The sequence below is a fragment of the Hemicordylus capensis genome, chromosome 2, assembly GCF_027244095.1.
Source record: "Hemicordylus capensis ecotype Gifberg chromosome 2, rHemCap1.1.pri, whole genome shotgun sequence".
Classification (NCBI taxonomy): Eukaryota; Metazoa; Chordata; class Lepidosauria; order Squamata; family Cordylidae; genus Hemicordylus; species Hemicordylus capensis.
In genome coordinates, this window is record NC_069658.1 from 179,493,223 (window position 1) to 179,516,082 (window position 22,860).

A 22,860-nucleotide genomic window follows, 5' to 3' on the forward strand; every position below is an offset into this window, starting at 1 on the left:
GATATACCACTTCAGGCTAAAGTGGGGGGCTCTGAAGATGGAACAGAAAAAAACAAAATTGTCAGGGGAAAACAGTCTAGCCTAGACTTTCCCTACATGCTAGACAATTGTGTTGAGTTCCTGCCTGCAGTCCAAAGTGGTACAGTCCAGACAGGTTTGCTGTCTCGTTTTTGCTGCTGTGTGAGGCACAGAAGCTTAGACTACACAGAAGCTTCCAGTGTTCCTGTTTGTCCAGGACAGTCCTGATTTTCTGGTGCTTGTTCTGGTCAAAACACTGTGCCTGTTTTGTTCCTGGCTTGATTTCTTGTGAGGATTGAGAGGGTGCCTCTTTTAAGGGGGGGGTTTCCAATAACTCATAGTACAGTGAGTGATTGGAATGTTAGCCCCTGCCCCACGGTTTCTAGAATTGAAATCCTTGAGTGGGGGTGAGGTGGTGGAGCAGTTGTCTCCAGGGCACACAAATGTAAAAAATGCAAATGCATAAACAGTAAGACACAATGCTATTCATAGACAGTCACCTGGGATGCTGCGGTTGGGAAAGTTCACTTTCTAGTCTCCGTGTAATAGGTTATATGTACTTATATATTTTTTTAATCTGCTTTTCCGTTCTTAGAAAGTTCTCATAGTAGAGCATAATATAATCATACAATTATGATTAGAACATTAAAAACAATCCTGTTTAGGTTTTCTCGGTCTGTGGACATTGTACCCAGTACAGCGCCGGTGGGAGTGCACTGGCCAGCCCCACTCCTTGCATCCGCATGCTCGTAACCCACCACCATCCTGCACCCCACAGGATGATACAGCACTTATGATACCTGGAGATCCTTCCCGTGACTGGGAATGCTGAGCACTCACTGTCTCAGTCATGGAGATAATCTCTTCCCCAGATAAATACTGTCTCCATGGAAGGCAAAGGATATGGCTCTTTGCTGATGTAATTGGTACAAAAGCCTTTTCAGACAGTGCTTCATTCCATCTTGACCACTGATTCAAATGGAGGATGTTGTTGATAGTCCAGATGACGTTTTGCCCATTGTCTAATTTCTTGTCACAAGTTGCCTGTCAATTCATGAACAATATTTTTACTTACTACATTTTTTTCCTAACCTTAATGCAGAAGGGAATGGACTATTGCAAGTAAATAAATTCATTGTACAGCTATTTGTAATTCTTTTGGCGGCAGGCAGGGTGTACTCAAGCGGTGATCCTCAGTGTAAAAATGAGGGATTTTTGTTTGTGAAATGTTGGTGAATACATATATGCTTGCCAATTAGGGATAAGCACAAATTGATGTGTGGTTTTGTGACCCCTCCCCACCACCACCACCGCCTTTGGACTCTGCTTCTTATGTGAAAAGTGATTTGGGGGAGAAAGGCTCCCCTTCAGTCCAGTGTGACTATAATCCAGTCTGCCCCACACTATGCATTGGTTTTCAGACATAAATAACAATTCAGCCCTCCTGGAAAACACACCCTGCAACAGAATAGCCTCCAGTGGGGTTGGGGGATGACTTCTGGAAAGAAGCTGAATTATTTATGGGCAGTCCTTCCTCTCTTCAGAACCATCCCGGAGGCCTAGTAAAAGACCATTGTGTATACAATAAGAATAATCTTTTCCTTTATATGACGTCCCCACAGCACAATGAGACCATGTTAGTTTGTCCCCTGTGATATTTAAGAGCTCCAGCGTGAGGCATTTAGGGGCTTACACAGTCTCGGCTACAGTGGCCGTTCATTCACTCATTGGCTGTTTTGCAAATGTGGTGTTGACAGCTCCAGAAACCAAGGTTGGCTTTAGGATTTGCAGGGCTCCTGAGACGTCCAACAGAACAGTCATCTCAGCTGCCTTGAGGCCTTGCTGCCTATAGCCCACTGGCAGCTGGGGGCTGTGTTGCTAGATGTGCAGGACAAAGCTCCAGGCAGGGGTGTCGCTGTGGGAGCAAGGGCCCGTGTTCGTCCCTCTCCCCGGCAGCCCCACAGAGTGAGGAAGATAATGAAGAAAATAGGGAGGGGTGGAGCTGGGCTGAGGGGCCCTCGGGAGCTGAGGGGGCCGGGTTCTTTGAACCCATCCGCTCAATTATAGCTACGCCCCTGCTTCAGGGCCTTGTGGGTCTGCTGGAAGGAGAGCTCCACAACCGGCAGCTAGCTACATGGTGGCTGACTGCAGGGTGGCAATTCAGGTATCAGTAAGTGGAGGGAGCAAGAGGGTGGGCATTCATGTCAAGAGTGACGTCAAGGTTTGCTCTTGGATCGGGTCAGAATTAAAACATTGTGATACCGCATAACTATGGTGAGATTAGCAGCACAGGTCTGGTGTTCTGTTTTTGTTGTTGGTGGTGGTGGTGTTTTTAAGCAAAGAGATTTGTGTTTTTAAGTGGTCAGAAATATGGGTGCTCTTGAAAAATAACACGTGGTCTGCAATAGGGGGTGGGGGGGTAGGGGGCAGGTTTGGCTGTAGGGTTGCCACTGTGGCCTAGAGATCCATTATGCCCCTTTAGATACCCCAAGGCAGCAGGGCTTCTCCTGCCCCCTCGTCCCCACTTGCTGTGGCCCACCTGAAATCTTGCTGGCTACATGGAGTTGGGAACAAGAAGACCTGGTGGGCTGACCTGGTGGAAGCAGCGGCAGCCCACCCTATGGCCCACAGGGGTATTTAAAGGTACAGTGTGGCTGGAATACTGAGAGCCCTTTCTTACGATTACATGAGAGGAGTGCCGTGCGGGGGGTGGGGAAGGCTGCTAAAACTTGCCATCCACAGACGAGTCCTCTGTCTTTGCTGGGCGTGCTGATCACATGCCCGGACTCTTGCTGGCTTCCCCAGGCAACACGGAGGTTTGGTGGCCGGGATGCGTTCTCACAGGCCCCCCGGAAATCCTAGAATGCGCCGTGCGAGTGCGCGGTGCCTTGTGGGGATCCCCCTGGCGCTGGCCGGGAGCCTGCTCCTGCGCCAGTGCCATATGGCTCCGACACACGAACTCTTCGCCTGAGTGGAGGGTTGGCTTCACCCTGGCTAAGCAGTGGGCGCTCTAAGAGGGTTTGCCGCTGTGCCACCTCCAGGAGCCACTCGCCTTCCGGCAGTTCACACACACACACACACACACACACACACACAGAGCCAAGAGCGGGCTTGGCTGGCTGCCTTTGCTCGCTCTTCTTGGCTGCACGTGTGAACAGCCTCGGTGCATTTCTGCACTGCTTTCTGTGCATTCAAAGCACTTTGCAAGCATCATCTCAGGCTTCCTTACAACAGCCTTGCCAGATAGCCCGGTTTTATTGTCCCCATACCGCAGATGGGGGAACTGAGGCTGAGAAAGGAGAGTGGCTTGCCTCAGGCTACCTATTGAATTCATGACAGGAGCCACTGAGTCCGCAATGCTGCATTAGCAACCCTTTGTGGGATGGGGTGACTTAGTGACTGCAGAGCCCTGTGCTTTTCACAGCAGCCTTTTAGTAGGTGAGGTTTTTCCTGGTGTAGCGATGGCGGGGGAAGCCTCACTTGCAACATTCTTCAGTCGGTTGAAGGCACAGGAGCAAGGCCAGGAAGAAGCATGACCACTGTCGCCGACTGGAGCACTCTAGGCCACGCAGTCAGGGATGCACGGCATGTCTGTGTGTGGGAAGCCTGCCCAGCAGGAGTCAGAAAGACAGGTCTGCAGCAGGGGCTGCTCCTTGATCATCCATGGCACCAGACACATCCATGGCTGGCGGCAGGAGGGCCTGGAATAGCGGCCGTAGCCAGGGCTGCGTGCGGGGGGGTGGGGAGGTCTTCCCGACATGGCCATCTCCAAGTGGAAGTTGCGTCACAAGGAACCAGTTCACTCAGGGAAAGAGCAAACATTCAGAGAAGTATAGGCTGAATTGGTATAAAGAGTTCAGACAGCCTGGCTTTATTGTAATAAACATGGGTGCCTTCTGCTTTTCCTTTCGCTTTGTCAGGGCACTTCAGGGCACGGCATAGCATCATGGTTTCCAGGTGTCTCTGAGTGACCAGGGGTCCTATACTAGTGAATAATAAAGTTAGTGTTAACCCCAAGTCCTCCATTGTTTAGTTGCAAGTTGTCTGACTTGAGGCTTCCAGAAAGCTATTCAATATGTGTACCAAGTGTTGGAGAATACCAAGAGGGGAGATCTGTGATCTTCATGCCTTGCTTGTAGACTTGCCAGAGGCATCTGGTTGGCTCCTATTATCTGGATCTTTGGTCAGATCCAGGAAAGCAGTTCTTGTGCGATGTAATTACCTAGCATGGGGTACCTCTGTGCTGGGGCACCCAAGGTGTGAACACCATTAATGTGCATTGAGTGCCTATCTTTCTTTGTCGTTTCCACCTTGGCTTCACTATGTAAAGGCTGTGTCTTTCTCAGGCCATGTCAGCACTCATATTAATCTGCGGGTTGGCTGATCCCTGTCTGTATCACATGGAAAAGCAGATGTGTATCATCCATGCACTTATGCTCACCTGAGCCAGAACCATCGAGAAATTCATATTAAAAACCTAGAAAGGGACACTTCATCTTCAAGGATTCCCCTTAACAAAGTCTACAACTGGATGGAGTCCAAGATAATGGATGCCCACAGAAATGCATTTGAGGTTGAGACCCCCATTTGAGGTTGAGCCCAGAATGGGTCCCATGGCTTCTTGTCAGCTAGAGTGGTGAAGCAGTCTCAAGGCCCAAATAAGTGTGCTTTCCAGGCAAAGCAACATGGAAGAGGGTGATGTGGAGAAGTGGCAACGGGAGGTGATGCTTAATCCTTCCTCTAGCTATTGCTTTTCCACTGCAGTCCCCCCTCCAAAGGGCTGTCCCCCACCCCACACAAGGTTCCAGATGCTTGCAAGGACTAACAAGCATTTGAAACTCTGTGGATAGGCAAACGGCTCGTCGACTGGCATTGCAGCAGAACATTTGTAGTCAGAGGAAGAGTGAAGCACCCCTTCACCCCTTCTCTGCTTGCCCCCTCTCCGAAGAAAGCTTGTGTGTAGCAGGTAGTTTTGCCTTCAAAATCTGGACACTGTTAAAGACAATGGGGTAGAAGGGACAGAGATCTGGCCTATAGACTACAACCCACCAGGAAGTTCTCTAGTGCAGCTCCTGTTCATTTCAACACGGCTTACTCAGGAGAACCTCTTGGCAGATTGTGCCCCACCATAACCGTGTGGCATGTGTAGTAGTACTCTTGGAGGACTGTCATGGTCATAATGGGGAATAAGGTTAGGTGAAGTTTGTGTAGCTTCTTTGAGGCCAAGGTTGTACAATCTTTTCTGAGCTACTGAGAGAAAGCATCTCTTGCACGCGAGGATCACAGGGTTTCTGGTTCAGAAGATTTCTGGGTCACTTTGGCTCAAAGCATGCAAACTTAGTTCCTCTCACTACTAGCTTAAAGGGGCCACACACACACACACACACACACACACACACACCCAATAGCCTGGCCTGGATTTCCCCCTAACTAAGGCTGAAAATGTGTTTCTCTGTCAGTCCGCCCTCCCTCACAGTTCCAGGCCTGCTCCAGCCCTTCTTCCAAACCAACCACGTTTCCTCTGTCCTGCTGCCTGGCCAGCTCACGAGCTTTGCCAAACCAGTCTGTGGCGAAGCCAGAGAGCAGCCCTTCTACCCCAGGTGTGCCAAGCCTGGCTTGAGGCTATAGCAGAACAATTTGTACAGAGCGAATGAGCAGCAGCGGCAGGCCTGGAGGGAACAGACAAGCTGGTGAGTGCGCTGAGCCCTGTGGGGCCCCACCCAGCTGGGAAGTGAGTTTCCGGAGCTGCCACATAATCTTGGTGCTTTTGAACGCTCTATTTTTAGGGCTGCTTTTAACTAATTCAGGCACACGCCACTTGCCCTTGGCCCACCGTCCCAGTAGGCCGGAGGGGTGAGCAAAACAAGGCAGGCCCAGCTCTTGCTAGGAAGGTTGTCGGGCCCCTCAGTGTATTAAGCAAATGTCTGAGTAGCAGTGGGAGCTGAACACTCTCTCTCTCTCTCTCTTTTCCTGTTTCTCCACAGTAAAATCGCCTCAGCCAGGACTGGTCCCCACAGGATACCACAAGCGTCCAGACTTGTCCACCTCTTGTGAGTCTCATTTATTTATCTCTCTTGGCTACAGTCCTCTGCATACTTGCTAGGAAGTAAGCACTACTGAATTAACTAGGGCTTCTCTGCCCAGGCCTCCATAACCTTGCCCCTCCATACCTCTCCATTCTCATATCCTGTTCTGTTCCTGCCCATGACGTTTGTTTCTGCAGCGCCATCAGCCTCAGCCGTCCAAAAGGTCTCCTCCTCCCTCAGACAACTCCACGCTTTCTCCCTTGCTGCCCCTTATGCTTGGAACTGCCTCCCAGAACGTGTATGATGTGCTGCCTCCTTTTCATTTCCTTCAAATTCCTCCTCAAAACTCACCTTTTCCAGGAAGGCTTTAGCGTAACCCTCTGGTCCTCCCACCCTACTGCAGCTAACCCTAAGGGCCAAACTACACATGCACGCCATGTGAGCTTCAGCGGTGCAATTCCAGCTGGAAGTGCCTCCCTTTTTTGTCAAACACAGCTACATGGGGCTTGTGTGGACCTAGTCAGAACTAAGGCACTCAAGAAGGGGAAGAGTCGCTCTATTCAGGCGCCCTGTTTCCCCCTCAACTGAAAATTGGCCTTCTGTAACAGCAATTTGCTCTTAAAGCAGTGACTACATATGGGGACAATTTTTGGTGGGAAAACAGGGCACAGGGAAAGAGTGAACCTCTCCATGCAGCCTGTTCCTGACTGGGTCACCCACCACCACCACCTCTTTCTGGAAGCACATCTTTGGCTCTCGATATGTGCATATGAAATAACCACATATTCTTCCCATTTCCCCTGGATTTACTCCCCTTGCCTTCTTCTGCGTCTTTTTTTTTAAGCTTGTGAACTCCTTGGGGCATAGATCCCTCCTTTCATCTGTTGTAAAGCAGCATGCTTGTGGATGATGCTATATAAATAACTCCATAAAATGAATAATACTTTGCAAACACAGAGTCTAAGGACATTAGAGGCTTTGTATATATATATTACTTCAGGGATCCTTACAATAATGGTCTCCAAATTGTGCCAGGGCATACTAGAGTGCCTCAAAATGTGCCCTAAGCTTCCATGTCTGATTCATCCATCACTTGGTGCCCCTTGAGACAGGGAGGTCCCATGCAGCGTTGGTTCCCCCTCCTCTGCCAATATATTGGCAGCAACATAATCCAGACCCAAGGATTAGAGGAAGGACACCCCAGGATGCCCTGTTGCAGCTCATGATGCACCTGATGGGTTCAGGGGGGATCCCAGAAGCACTGCCCCATCCCTGACTTATCTAGGCGAAGAGTAAGGCAGGGAGCCACTATTAACTGGGCTGTCCTGCAGTTGGAAGGGGGATTGCAGAAAGGCCTACTCTCCTGGGAGTCCATTCAGAAAGTGGTTGTGTATCTTTTTGAGTGCAAGACTGAAGCATCTTTCCAGTTCTAATCCAGAAGAAAAATGTGCCTGATGATACAACTCTAGACATATCTAGTCTTATCATCCCCATCTTGCAAATGGGGCCGAGACAGTGGCTTGCCTAACACCACCTGGGGTTCCTGACAGGGGTGAGGTCTTGTTGAAGGGGTTTCCTGGTCGATGGCTCTGCTTCTTAGCCATCTTACACTTCCTAGTAAACATGCATAGGATTGGGCTATTGGACAGCAGGCTGCCTGGAATCAGTCTTAAGGAGTCCTGACTAAGCACCTCTCTCCTCCATTCCATTTGCCACAAGACAGAGAAGCTGGCAAAGGCTGGGGATTTTAATTCCTCTGTTGGCACTGCCCAGTTCTTACCCTGGGGAAGATGGAAGCCCCCTGCATTGCAACATAAAGTTGATATACAATGGATGCCTGCGGTTCCCCCCTCCAGGCTTGCTTTCCATTGCTAGGCAAGAAGTCGCTGTCATGTGGAGTAGCTCTCACCCCAGAAGTGGCTGCATCTCAGCAGGAGGAAGGGGGTCCTTGGATGATGCGAGTTCCCACCATAAGGCAACTGTATCTCCTCCACAGGATAGCTAGCAAGGGTGGTTCCAACTCTTCTCTGACTGGTACACACATGCGTATATACCACTTGATCTCATACTACTTGCTTACGCAACACTCAGATACCAGGCTTATTCACACAGCCGTTTGAATCTAAGTTGAATGTGAATGACCAACATTAGTGTGATCGTGTGAACCCATGCCAAGGTGGTTTATGGCCCGAGATTCCCACCTTGGCATGAATTCACACAGTCTTGGTCACGCACATTAAACCTAGATTCATACACGTGTATGGATGAGCTGAAGAGCTGGTCTTGTGGTAGCAAGCATGACTTGTCCCCATAGCTAAGCAGGGTCTGCCCTGGTTGCATCTGAATGGGAGACTAGATGTGTGAGCATTGCAAGATATTCCCCTCAGGGGATGGAGCTGCTCTGGGAAGAGCAGAAGGTTCCAAGTTTCCTCCCTGGCTTCTCCAAGATAGGGCTGAGAGAGATTCCTGCCTGCAACCTTGGAGAAGCCGCTGCCAGTCTGTGAAGACAATACTGAGCTAGATAGACCAATGGTCTGACGCAGTATATGGCAGTTTCCTATGTTCCTGTGTTCCTATGTGAACAAGCCTCCTCTCTGCTGAATGCATGAACTGTCTCTGTTGAGAAAAATCTTGTGTTCTTTGAGCTGACATCAGGGAATACAAAAGCTCTATCCACACATGCAATTAACAGTCGACAAATGGTGAATGTGCACGTGTGAGTCAACCCTAATGTTCTGGGATGACTCCAGCGTTACTGACAAGGGAACAGTTTGGATGAAAGTTTGTCCTGGCAAAGGTAGAGTTAACACTGTCATGGGAATGGGCTGACAAACATCTCCCAGAGCTCCCCGGAGATGGCGTCAATCTCTCTTGGGAAGCAGGAAGCTTTCCTGCTAGCACTTGACCCAAGTCTCTTCCTGCTAGCACTTGAACCAGCATGAACCAAATTCTTCCCTCAGGCCCATGTGCGGGGCCTCCACTGGCTCTCGGATACCGGGAACCCAGCCTTGCTGTCTCCACAATTACTCCTGCACCTGTTCTGCCCACTCAGCTCTCAGTCTCCACACAAGCCCAAACAGCTTCTCCTGGGCACATTCCAGATTACACCCTGCAACGGGGTCATGGCGGCTCTCTGAAGTGTGCTTCCACACTTCCTGTGTTATGACACCACAGTCCCTACTCGGACAGCAGGGTGCCGTTCACATTTCCGATGCCTTGTTTCAAATTTAATTGCTGCGATATAGTGCTATGATGTCGTGTATCCAGTGTAAAAAGGTTGCTGTTTTTTTCAGGTTGTTAGTTTCCGCGAGACTGCTCCCCCTGCTGTTTACATTTCGAACGCGATTTGCTTGAACAGGAGCATTTTGCTGCTGTCAAGCAGCTAATCTGGAAAGCGCCCAGCCCTCACCAACACTACTACTATGAATCTCTATATACCACTCTTCAACCAAAGTTTTCAAAACGGTTTACATAGAAAAATAAATAAGATGGTCCCCTGTTCCCAAAGGGCTCAGAATCTTAACAAATCAAAGTGCAATCTTTCTCAGCCGCCTTAAGCCATGTCCAATTGAATTTTATTACAGCCGTAGGCCATACAGAAAACATACAAAAATTAAAAGAAGATTAAAAGCAAATATACCAACAATAATATGGTACATAATAATAAACAATAGCTCCTAAAATTTGGCTCTTAAACAGGATCTTAATCTAATAGCAACATAGAAGAATTTCGCCACCACCTTAGTAATCTCATTATCTCGATCCTCAAGACAAAAATTCAAATAAAAGGGGTCAGCCCTTCCTGGAAAATGCTCTAATAGAGGGAATATGAGTTCTTTCCTGGTATCAGAGTACAGGGAGCAGTATAGCAGCACATGCAAAACTGTTTCAGGGAGGCCTGCACCACAAGGGCATAGGCCAAAATCTGATGATCCCTTGTTAAATCTTTTTTCCAAAAGGGCTGAAGGCAACACATTCATGCGGGCCCTAGTAAAAGCTATCCTAAACTTTGGAAAGTGTAGGGAAGCTAAATATTTAGCACCTCTGTTCCCCGGGGGGGCATGATACCAAAAAATAGGGGAGAGCAGGTCCTATTTCCCCTAGAAACAAGATTCTGGTGCTCAATATCATGAAGGCGTTGTATAAGTGTAACCTTCGCCTTCTCATTTCCCATGAGTAGAATTTCAGAGGGAGATAGGCCCATTTGCATTATTTTGTTGTTAACATATGACAGGCCTTAAGCCATATCAGATAATGTTTATCCACATGCATACACACACTTTCTCCTCAGGTTAGTATAACTTCCGTTCCAGAGAAGGGAGGTGGTGGTGTACATTTGGGGTATATTTCAGGTGACCATCCAGGAACACAGGTTCTTAGGACTGCTTGCTGAGCTGACAGCTGCATTTTTCAAGGGTACACCTGAAAGTGTGTTTTAATGAATATCTACACATGGCAAAGTTGACTACAACAAGCAGGTGCTTGTAAGCCCAGGTAGAAAAGCTGGGTTTGCCTCTGCCTAATGTGTGAAATGGCTCTAAAAGAAAGTGTGCCATCGAGTCAGTTTCAGTGCCTGGCGCCCACAGGGCCCTGTGGTTGTCTTTGGTAGAATACAGGAGGGGTTTACCATGGCCTCCTCCCACGCAGTATGGGAGTATCTCCCTATATCGCTGCTGCTGATATAATACCAGCAGGAATACAAACTGGCAACCTTCTGCTTGTTTGTCAAGCATTTCTCCGCTGCCCCACTTAAGGTGGCTTTGAAACATTAATCAGTTTGGCTGGGCCCTCGTGAACATGCCCAAGAGAGAAGCAGGTTCTCCATTTTGCACGGCTGGAAGCCTTTGTACTGGTGCATCTGGCTGCATCCATTCCTCTCCTCCTACAGAGGCCAGATGCAGGACATGGGGATGGGTAAACAGGGAGCAAACTCTCACCTCACAACAAGTTGCTGATGCTGTTAACTCAAACGGCATTGCCCCCCCCGCCCCAACCTCCCATGCTCATGTTGTTCTCCTTTCTCTTTCTAGCTGGCCATCATAGAGGGGCCCCTGGATTAGTTGACTCCCTCCTGCTGCTGCCAGCTGGGGTTCCTGGTGATGTGATTTTATCCTGATGCTCAGAATCACATTGCCAGGGATTTCCAACAGTCAGCAAGCTGCTGCACCTGGATGAAGGCTCTATGAATCTCAGGAGACCAGCCGAGGATGGCAAGGAGTAACTGGTTATGAACACAACGGGAGTATGTCTGGGGTGTGTGGGCCATGGTCTTTGCCATCTCCAGATTGCAAGGGGTAGGGCTTAGCTCACCTGTGAACAGCCTTCAGTTTAGCCATGTTCACAGTGGCTAAGTTCCGCCTCTTGGAGTCCATTCTCCCTGCACAGCTCTTGCCATCAGATACGCCGCACGGAGCAGAAGAGGAAGCCAAGAAGTGGTCCCCGGGACTGGAAAGGGAGCACGGAGGTCTGGTGTGTCGTGGGGCAGAGAGGGAAGCTACTGCCCCGAGCTCGCTCCGTAGGGCTGTGCGACGCTGCTTCCGGGCCCAGCCTCCCGTGCCTACTGAGCTGAAACTCAGTTGCTTTGGATAAACTGGCTCAGTTCAGCAGGAACAGGAGTCCTGCCCAAGCTTCATGAAGGCTCAACCGCTGACAAGTGCCCCTGAGGACGCAGACGCTGGACTCAAGTGGATTTCATTCCCCCTACCATGGTGGAGCACAATGCCCAGCTACACGTGTGCAGCAGCGGAAGACACTGTGACTGCCAGAGTCCCTCCACGACAAAAGACCTGCCTCAGGAGGGCATGAGGAAGGCTCAGTGGAACCCCCCCAGTCCCCCCCCCAGACCCATTTCACTGCTTGTTGGCGGCCCTTTTCAGACACTTGTGGGCACCATCTCTCTGCGCTGCCCTTCGGGCTGTACCCGATATGAATAAAACTCATCCCAGACTTGAATGCTCCTGGCTTTGATTTCCACCTGTGGCATGAAAGGGAGGAAACCGGCTTAGATGGGTAAAAAATGGGGATCTGGCCAGGCCCATTCTGGGTCCTGAGGTGTGGGAGTAGGAGTTAGTACAGGTGCTCTTAAACCTGGGTCCCCAGAGGTGGTTGGACTACAACTGCCATCACCCCCAGCCACAATGGCCTTTGAAGAAATGCAGACAACTCTCAGTGGCCACAGGTCTCCCAGCTTTTAAGTCAGCACCTATACAGGTGAAACTTGGAAAATTAGAATATCGTGCAAAAGTCCATTAATTTCAGTAATGCAAATTAAAAGGTGAAACTGATATGAGACAGACGCATTACATGCAAAGCGAGATAAGTCAAGCCTTAATTTGTTATAATTGTGATGATCATGGCGTACAGCTCATGAGAACCCCAAATCCACAATCTCAGAAAATTAGAATATTACATGGAACCAAGAAGACAAGGATTGAAGAATAAAACAATATCGGACCTCCGAAAAGTATACAGTGTACTGTGCTTGACTGGCCAGCAAACTCGCCTGACCTGACTCCATAGAGAATCTATGGGGCATTGCCAAGAGAAGGATGAGAGACATGAGACCAAACAATGCAGAATTGCTGAAGGCCGCTAATGAAGCATCCTGGTCTTCCATAACACCTCATCAGTGCCACAGGCTGATAGCATCCATGCCACGCCGCATTGAGGCAGTAATTGCTGCAAAAGGGGCCCAAACCAAGTACTGAATACATATGCATGCTTATACTTTTCAGAGGTCCAATATTGTTCTATTCTTCAATCCTTGTCTTATTGGTTCTGTGTAATATTCTAATTTTCTGGGATTGTGGATTTGGGGTTTTCATGAGCTGTACGCCATGATCATCACAATTATAACAAATTAAGGCTTGACTTATCTCGCTTTGCATGTAATGCGTCTGTCTCATATCAGTTTCACCTTTTAATTTGCATTACTGAAATTAATGGACTTTTGCACAATATTCTAATTTTCCGAGTTTCACCTGTAACTATGCCATTAACTTGCCATGAAAAGCATTACCTGAAACATTTCTGCAATCAAGGTGCTGTTAAAGGCCCAGGAATTGGCCAAACCATTTTTCCCCCCTGGTCAGGTGACAACTCTAATGGGCAGCCATTCCTCAGGTGTGGGGGAAGGCCTTTCTCCCAGCTGCTCTCCGAAGGATGAGGGACAGTCTGGTTGTGCAGTGTGCTGCTGCCACAACCCCCACCCCACCTGTGACGTCATGAGCTCATTGAGGCAAGGCATTCCACACCCTCTCCATGTGAACACCTGAAGCCAGCCTCCCTTTGCATCTCCCCAGGCAGGGCACACTCCCGCAGCCCCTGCACTTTGCCAGCAAGTCCAGGCTTCATAAGCAATTAAGGGATTAAGAGAAAGGAGTGGTGCCCGTGGTCGTCCCACCCGCTCTGAGTCATGTCGAAGAGGCCCCTCGATCCACACCCCTGCCTGTAGGTGCAAGATGGTGGAGCCAGAACTTATCAGTATGATAGAGTGGGAGACACATAAGAGTGGGGTGAAGGAACCATGGGGCCGGACAGGGTAGAATGCAGGGCTTGCAACTTCACACTTGGTGGTTATTTATTTTTATTTTATGTATTAAAACATTTTTATACCACCCAAAACTTACGTCTCTGGGCGGTTTACAACAGAATAAAAAAATTACAACAGAATAAACAATTATGCAGCAGCACCCATTATTGGGGGGTGGGCAGGGGCAGCTTCTGGTCAATTTGAATAAAAACATCAACCCGGAGTTTCTCTTGGTGACCCCAGCTGCCTGGCAGCTTTGCTGTCCAGCCAGCCTAGTCATGTAATATACAAATGCGATCTGTTGAGGAATGAGTGCTCAGAGCACAATAGACACCCCATCACAGCCTGGTCCTGACCCATCTTCTTGGCCTTCAGAGCCAAAAATCAAGGCATTGGGAAATGGTAAAGGATCCACGTAGACCAGGGACCACCAGCCTGAGGCTCTCTGGCTGTTGTTGGACTACAACTCCCATCATCACAGCTGTGGCTGGGGATGATGGAAGGTGGGGTCCAGCAACAGCTGGAGAGCTTCAAGTTGGCCACTGCTGCCCTAGACTCTACAAAGGAGACTTCTCCTCCAGCCCCCTCACCCAAATGGTATTCAAATCCCAGGCTGCATATTCAGGATGTCACACAATGGGTATCAGAAACCCACCTGCATCTCAGTTTATGCAAATATACTAATTTGCATACATAGCTCCAATTCCCACCTTAGTCTAAGGATGGGTGACCATTCTGGGGACGTTTCGGGGTATGACAGAGGCATGGTTGCCTGTGATGTGCTGACCCACCTCACCGTTAGCTCTGGCCAAATCGGTTTTGTGAGTTGTTGAAGCGCGACAACAGGGGTCCCTAACCTTGGGTCCCCAGATGTGGTTGGACTACAATGCCCATCATCCTCAGTCACAACTGCCAGTATCCATTGGCTGGGGATGATAGGAGTTGTAGTCCAACCACACCTGGGGACCCAAGAGTGGGACCCGCTGCACTACAAAAACCTGCAACACCTGTTGGACCAAACACAACTGGGACTGAGAAGACAAACCAAGGATTGGGATGAGAAGACAAACCAAGGGCAAGAATGGCTTCTGTCACATCACCTCTTCTGCTCTCCAAAAAGACCCAGTTGTCCAGCTCCAGCCTGCGCCACCTCTAGGGTGACAGAAAATCCCTACATCCCTATGATCCCAGTTGCCTGCCTGCCCTCCTTCTGGATGCTGCTCTGCGAAAGGCAGCCTCCATCTGGCCCAGCAGAGCCTGTCTGGCACTCCTAAGAGTGTGTGTGTGCGCGGGGTGGGGGGGGTGACATGAGGGCGCCTAGCAGCTGATACAACCCCCGTCAGGAAGTCCTTGTCTGTCCAGACCCTTTTGATGTATACGCAACTATAAATAGGCCTGGAGGAAATGGAGCTATCCTGGAAACGGATCCTCCTCTCCCTCACTCTGAGTTTAGCTGCTCTAGCTGCAGCCTCAGCAAGGAGAAAGGGAGGGGCCGGGAACAAAAGGCGGGTGGCGGCGGGGGTGGAGGAGGAGGAGGAGGAGGGAACAGGCCTTTCAGAAGAAGAAGAGATCAGAGTTTGGATTGTGATCTAGGACTTCTTGGGGTGGTGGGAAGAATCTATGAGGGAAAGGCTGTCATTCTTCAGGTTCAAGAGCCCTGATTAATCTGTGGCTTGTCATTCAGGCTGCCCAGAGGTGACACTTCAAAGCCCCACATCTCACAAGGGCCAGCAAGGATTACTGAGCGGTGAGGGGAAACAGAGCAGTCAGGCACTCTTGGCATTTATTGCAGGGGTGAGCGGAGCCCTGCCAGTGCAAACAGGCCCCACAAGATTCTGGCTCAACATGACCACACCCCTGGACAGCTCAGTGATTCTCCCTCCCCTGCTTTGAGTGGTGGTGGCCATGGATGCACACCGGACAAGACATCACACCCAGGTGATTAGAATTCCTGGTTGGGGTTGTCTGAGGTCTTAAGAGTCAGAGCCACATGGGTGGCTGATAGTTTGGGTAGAGAACCAAAATGCCCAGGCAGTTTTTTCAATGCTTCACATGGGTCTTGTTCAGCACCTGCACTCTATCTCCTGGAATATAAACCACAACGTTATGTATTAATTGCCATGGTATCCCAGTCTTCCTCCAAGGCCCTCAGGGTGTCCTATGTGGAACTAGGACATTTTATATTCATGACAAACCTGGCTTGAAAGAGATTCACCTTGGGCAGAAATCCTATTCACATGTGACGTTCAATACCCATGCAGTCTGTGTGCAACTGAGAAGAGGCCAGTGGACTATCCATGGCTGCAATGCAGCATATAGCTTGGAGACTTTCCGTTGCCACATCCATAGCAGTGTCAAAAGCAGGTCTTTTCTCCTGCCTCCAACGTACTTGCAGAAGAAAACTGAATTGAAAAAACCCACTACATTTTTAAAGGTGTCTGATACTAAAGAGAACTTAAACTTTTGAGCCACCACCCCTGCAGAAAAATGTGAGAACACGCCTCAATTAGCAAGTGCGAGCAGCAGGACAAAACTCTTGGTCCTGTGTGGCCAAGAGACCAGTGGCGCCCTTTGGACCGGACCTCTGGTCCGAGGTCCGGTCCTCCGCTGGCGGGGGGCCTTCCTGGGTGGCACCATTGTGACCCCTAACAGCCCGATCTATCTCCCACATGGTGGTGGGGAGGGCACTGGGGGCTGAGTGTAGCCCTCAGCGGCCTGTCTACCAGCCTCTGCGGCTGCTTCCCAGGACCGAGGCGCAACTATGCAGTCAGTCCCTGCACTGAATGAGCACTTGTCACTTGATCTCACACGCATGCACGAGGCCCAGGGCAGCCAGTAAGAGGGAGTGGAAGCTAAGGCAAGCCAAGGCAGGCGAAGGGAAAGCGTCCCCACCATTGCATGTACGAGCGCAATTTTTTCATACATGCACCCCTCAGTTGACTCCACAGCAAGCCCGCCCCTGAATGCTTACTTGGGAATAAACCTCCTTCTTGGCCTCTGCGGAGCACCACTGATGCACGTGGTAGCGGGCTGTGGGAACGTGGCCTCGCCTCTTTCCTCCTCTTGCCAAGTTGCCCTGAGCATTTAGGGCAGAGAAGCGAAGAGGTTGGTCACTTCTCCTCCCCACCCCGTCTGCAAGTCACGTGCCTTGCAGCCTGATCCTAGGCATAGCGACTCGGAAGTAAGCCCGATTGCTCTCCATGGGACTTGCTCTCCAGTGAGTAAGCACGCAGAGGATCGCAGCACGGCAGCCCAAGCCCAAAGCATCGTTTCTTGGGAGCAAGTCTCATGTGGAGTTCCAAGGGGCTGACTCCCAAGTAAATATGGGCGGGGGTGGGGCAAGGAAAGGGGGTGGGTGAGTTTAAGATCAGACTCTTCCCCCACAGGCATTGGCTAGCCGTCTGGTTTGTAAACCGCTCTGAGAGGTTGGGCTGAAGAGCGGCTGCTCAATTATCCCCAGTGAATAAAGAGATCCGCTCTGCTGGCTCAGCTCTGCAGATGCAGAAGGCATGAGTTTCAAGTCGGACCCTTCCCCGCCTCTTCATTTAAAACCTTTTTGGATCAGTTAAAAATTGGACTCCTTAGAGACAGCGGGGAAAGAAATGTGTGGGATGGGAATTATGTTAAGTTGGTGTGGAAATATTTCTGCTAAGGCATATTTGCATAAATATATAGCTTACATTCTTGTGAGTTCAGTTGCTGTTTGTGCACTCCAGAAACCCACGTGTTAGAAAGTATTTGTGTTGCGGGGTGATGCTTAACTTGCGGGGGGAGGGCATCCAAAGGCCTTTCGGTGCAGCTCCAAAATCACCTAGTTGCACCTCTGGTTGTAAGTCACCAAGCCAAGGCTCGCTCGCCCTGCGATCTCCATTGCAGCGGCTCCCATCACCTGAGAAGGGCTTCCCCGCCTGGCAAAGGTAAACAAACACACGCCCTTTCAGAATGGAGTAGAGAACCCAGGCGTCCTGCTGCTGGCTCCCCGCGCCTGCCTTTCCGCCGTCCACAAGGACCCGGGGAAGCCACCGACCAACTCAACCCAGCCCAAGAGCTGCGGCAGCAAAAAGAAACCACCACCACCCTTGCGTGCAACGCCGGCTCCCCCGCCCCAGCGGCGGATGAGACGAGCCCAAGCGTAGGCTGCGGAAGGCAGGGGTGCGGGCGAGCAAAGCAGCTGCTCGGGAACAGCCCCGGGCGAAAGCGGGCGCCAGCCGCACGTAGCGCACGGCCGAGAATGTTTGTGGGTGTGGCGCCCTCTAGTGAGCGGCCTGCGGTACTGTTGCCAAGTGCTGCAGGGCGGGCGAAACGAAGGGCGGCTGGTCGGTCGCTCGCGTCGACGAAGAACTCTGGAGTTTGTTTGGCTCAGGTCGGTGGCTGGTGTTCTATTTCGCCGCGCGGGGGCGCCGGGGGGAGCCCCAGCAATTCTGGCTTGCAGAAAGGGAGGGGGCGGGGAAAGATGCTCGGGTTCCTCCTCCGTCGAGGTGAGCTGAGTTCACACATCAGTTACCTCTGTTCGCTTGGCGTGTGTGTGTGTCCCTGTGTGCGGATGTTTTCACGCCGCGAGGCAAAGCACAAAGGCGCACTAGCAGCTCTTGGTTGCAGTTGCCTTGCAGCCTCAGTGTCGAACTCACTTTGTTGGCTAGACCTCCTCAGTCACTTTTCAGATCTCCTCCCTCTGTTTTCTCTTGCGCGCGAGCAATGATCAGAGGAGCAACTTAAACAGGGAAGCTGAAAGATGATTTTAGCTTTAAACGCCCGCAATGTCTTGATAGAGAAAGTGGAGAAAAGCAAGAGCTTTTCAGATCCAGCCTATATCCCGGTTTACGTAGGGCCGCTATCACACATGGCCCTAAAATGTGCCTTTCGGTCACACTTGGTGCCACTGGCCTGTGTGAATTCTGAGAATGTGTCAAGCCAATCTTTATTACGGTCATTGACCAAAGAAACTGAGAGTGTGTAATAGGAAACATGAAAGAGGAAATAAACGGAACACTAAACAAGGGAAGACACACACAACACAAAAACAAACACTGCCTACTGTTTGTAGTGCAAAAAATCGCCCCCCAAACCAGCTACGAACCCGTTCTTTCAGGAGAAGTATAACCTCGTCCAGAACAGGAAGTGCTATCTCGTCTTGCAGATCACAACCCCCAACAATGAGCACCTCCGTCATGCTTGGATTCAGCTTCAGTTTATTATCCCTCATCCAGCCCATTACTGCCTGTAGGCAGGTATTTAGGGGGCTAATTCCATTTCCTGCTATTGATGACAAGGATAAACAGATTTGGGTGTCGTCAGCATATTGATAACACCCAGCACCAAATCCCCTGATGACCTCACCCAGTGGTTTCATGTAGATGTTAAAAAGGATTGGTGACAGAATGGAGCCCTGAAGGACCCCATATAGTAGCTCTTGTTTAGAAGGCAAAACAGTGCCTCCTATTCCCAAATCTCTTAGGCAATCCAGAAGGATAACATGGTCAATGACACTGAAAGCTGCTGAGAGGTCCAAAAGAACCAGCAGAGTCACACTCCCTCTGTCAATTCCCTGGGGAAGGTTATCTGTCAGGCCAACGAAGGCCATCTCAGCCCCATAGCCCACCCTAAAGCCAGGTTGAAATGGGTCTAGATATTCCTCCCAAGACCACTTGGACCATTCTCTCAATCATCTTTCCTAACCATTGGAGATTGGAGACTGGCCTATAATTATCCATCATTAGGGGATCCAGAGTGAGCGTCTTACCACTGCCTCCTTCAAACAAGGGGTTGAACCAATCTGACTGTGGTTTTCAACCTGACTTAGCTCAATTACTCAATTTGGTTAATGTTATTACTTTTATTGTATATTGCAGTAGTGTATTAGAGGGGTGGGGTATAAATAGTTTAAATAAAATAATAATAAATAACCACTGGCTCCTTCAAACAAGGTGGCATTCTGCCTTCCCTCAGTGAGGTATTCATGATAGCAACTAGGCCAGCTCCAGCAACCTCCCTGCAAGATGAAATCAGCCATGTTGGTCAAGGATCCAAATAACAGGCGGTAGGCCGTACCGATCCAAGCAGCTTGTCTACATCTTCAGAAGTCACAAACTGAAGCTGATCCAATCTAATATTGCATGAGGGATTGTTGTGCATCACCTTAATAGACTCTGCAGAAATATTGGAGTCCAGATCAGTCTTAATACAAGCAATTTTATCTGCAAAGAACTCATTTGAATGCATCACAGTGAGACATTGTTTCCGGGAACAGATCTGAAACAGAAGGGGTTTGAGTTAAACCCCTAACGATCTGGAACAGTTCTGCTGGACGAGAACTTGCAGACGCCATATGCACAGAATAAAGTGGCTTCTTTGCTGCACGTACTGCCACAGCATTGGCCTTCAAATAGGCTCCATGCTGTGTCTATTGAATTCAAGATGAGTCCTCCTCCATTTGCACTCCACTCGTCTAGCTGGCCACTTCAGCTCCCGTAGCTCTTCCGTATACCATGGAGCTAATTTTGAAGTGGGTGAGAGAGGGCACTTCAGAGTGATCATGTCTACTGCCCTGGTAAGTTGCCTGATCTAAGTATCTGCCAGGGTATCAACAGAATCGCCAGCAGAACCAACCGTTTTTGTTTGTTTTTAACCTCCTCAGGATTCTCTTGCAAATGTAGACCAGGCCTTCAAGGTCAGAGATATCCAGGGAGACTGGAAAAAAACCTCACCTTCTTTTAATGTTCCCATTTCTAATATCCAGTTGGTTTCCATTCATTCACTTATGAAGAGTCAGGGTGTCCCTTCATTCACTTATGAAGAGTCTGTTCTGCTTTGCCAGTGGAAACTCATAAAGGACACCAGTTTGCCAGAATCAGGGGCATCCTTTCCATGAGGCAAGGTGAGGTGGTCACCTCAGGCAGCAGATTGTTGGGGCAACGCACTGTGGTAAGATGCCCTCCTGCTCCCTCTTTTAAACAAGGAAAGAACCCAGGGAAGAGAGTGCCCACAAGGTCGTGGGGGTGGCATTTTCAGGCACACAGAGACCTTGAGCCAGCACGGTGCCACATGATGCAAAAAACACCCTGGAGGTGGGAAAGTGGCAGAAGGGAAGATCAGCATTTGTTGGTGAAGGGGCAACCCAGCCTTTGCTCAACTGCTGTCACCTTCTGCGCTGTGCCCAATTCTGTTTTGCACGGAGACAAACTAGCAGACCTCTTGGATACAGTATTTCTCTGCTGAGACCAGTAGTGATAGTCGCTGTTCTTCAAGCAGGGGTGCTTTGGCAAAAAACGTTCAGTGCAAGAGTCCTTTCCCATGGTGGTGACCTCTGCAAGCTCTGGGCTGGGAAGGGAGTCTTCATGGAGGAGCTCCCTGTGGGGAAAGTGCTGGGAAGGGCTACACTTCCCAGTGCTCCAGGCACACCTTCCAAGATGGTTCTGGGACTCGAGAAGGCTCTGTTTCCCTCAAAGGAGCCCCACCAACACTGGGGGGAGCGCAGCACTGCGTGGCAGGTATAGTCACCTCTGTGTGGAGGTGTGTGGAGTATTCGGCTTTGAGAGAATAAAATATCCATTTCAGTTAGGAAGCAGAACTTGTGGTTTTCAATACACGGGATTCCAGAGCCCTTCCTTATGGGTCTAATCAGACCAGAGCTGATTGCTGGAAGGGGTGAAATGTGTGTGGCAGACAAACTGTGAGGTGCGGAGATGGGGTTGAAGAATCAACTTCTCCAGGAGTAGATTTATACTTGAGGAAACATGCAATGAACACAGATCACCACTAGGGGGAACCATGCCTGAATTTTTGAATCCTACATGAATATAGCAGGAAATTTGTGGACATTCAAGGATAAATAAATATCAATCAGCCCAGTGATTTTTTAAAAAATGAAACTTTTAAAAATGCATTAAAAATCAACGGGTGGACATCCGCACATTTCATTCTATCGTCATATGCTATCGCTGTATGAATTTGAAGAACTTTCTGCCCAGCCATCAAGTTTTTTATTTTATTTTATTTTATTTATCATATTTCTATACTGCCTGATATGTACATCTCTAGTTATAAAATTGGTGCCAAAAATGGGGGTACTACTTTTACATGAAGGCAAGGAGCAGTTTTCCTCCAAATGTGGTGTGAATGATGTTCAGAGGGGGGGATTAAATTCCAGAACATTTTGCACTTTCTGCCATGAAACAAAGTGGTTGTGGCACTTTTAAACCATTTTAGAAAACTTTTGTAAAAATCCTTTACAAATAAATGAGTGAATCAATATTTTGAAAGTCTGCACACTTAATACTATTATGTGATAACATCGTGTAATTTAATTTAATTTAACACCATGACCTTTCCCAGACAGCAGACTTTACCATGGATTTTCTGCATGGCTTTACTGCAAAGTTGCCAAAAACAACAACAACAACCCAAAAAGTGGATTTTTTTAAACCCCTGATATAAATCGGGCTACACTCGTGTAATGAAAAAACCCAAATTGGGTGTGATGAAAAACCCAAATTGGGTGTGAAGTGCTCCCTGGTAGCTTGCAGGAACTTTGGGGTGAATTGAATTGATATGTGAACACACACCTCCATTCCGGAAGAGATGCAAACTAAAAGCTGGGTGTGAAAAACTTCCATGTGAAATTTCAGAACTCTCTGTCCAGCCATTCGAGAGGAGATAATCTTTTTGAGTTTCCCTTTGATTCTTATGGGGAAATTATCTGATGGAGCCCATATTTGATTCTTGCATGCAGGCCCCTTCAGAGCTCAACACACCACTGGAGAGTGCTCTGGAAGGCCTGGCTTTATACCAAATAAGCCAAGCCTAGCTCTTTCTACATGGCTCCAGCAATGTCAATGAGGACACCTCCACTGCGTGGAGGTTAGTTGTGGTTACTCAGGCATTGGCAGCTGGCCTCAGAGAAGCAGTTCTTGGTGATGTGAGCAGGGAGTGAACCAAAATCCCATATTGCAGACGGACCTCTTTTCATTTCACAACTGTTGAAGGAACCAGAACGAGCCTGCTTAGTTGTCTGCCAAGGATATAATGACCTCATTTTAGTCCAAGTGTCCAGTTAAGGAAAAGTCCAAACAAGCCTCTATGACTGTGTGCAAGGCTTGTGTTCCAGGTTCTGCCAAGGGCAACCCTGTCATGAGGCAGGCTGACAAGGTCAGGCGATCTTTGAGGGCAGCAGAGGTGATTGCCTCAGGTGGCAAATCATCGGAGTGGGAAGTGGCTGCTGCCCGCCCACTCCTGCTCCTCCCGCACCAGCAACCCCCACCCAATCTCACTGAATTTGAAAAGGAAGAG

The 22,860-nt window shown here is 49.4% G+C and overlaps 1 long non-coding RNA gene across 4 annotated transcripts in view; it reads left to right on the forward strand.

Annotated features, from left to right (window-relative positions):
* The window catches only part of LOC128347373 (uncharacterized), a 51,363-nt gene extending 39,373 nt beyond the window's left edge, over nt 1–11,990 (forward strand). For all 4 annotated transcript variants that reach the window (XR_008317536.1, XR_008317535.1, XR_008317537.1 and 1 more), the window contains 2 exons: nt 6,003–6,068; nt 11,075–11,990. This is a non-coding gene — a long non-coding RNA (uncharacterized LOC128347373). The remainder of the gene's footprint in view (nt 1–6,002; nt 6,069–11,074) is intronic.
* The last annotated feature ends 10,870 nt before the right edge of the window (nt 11,991–22,860 follow it).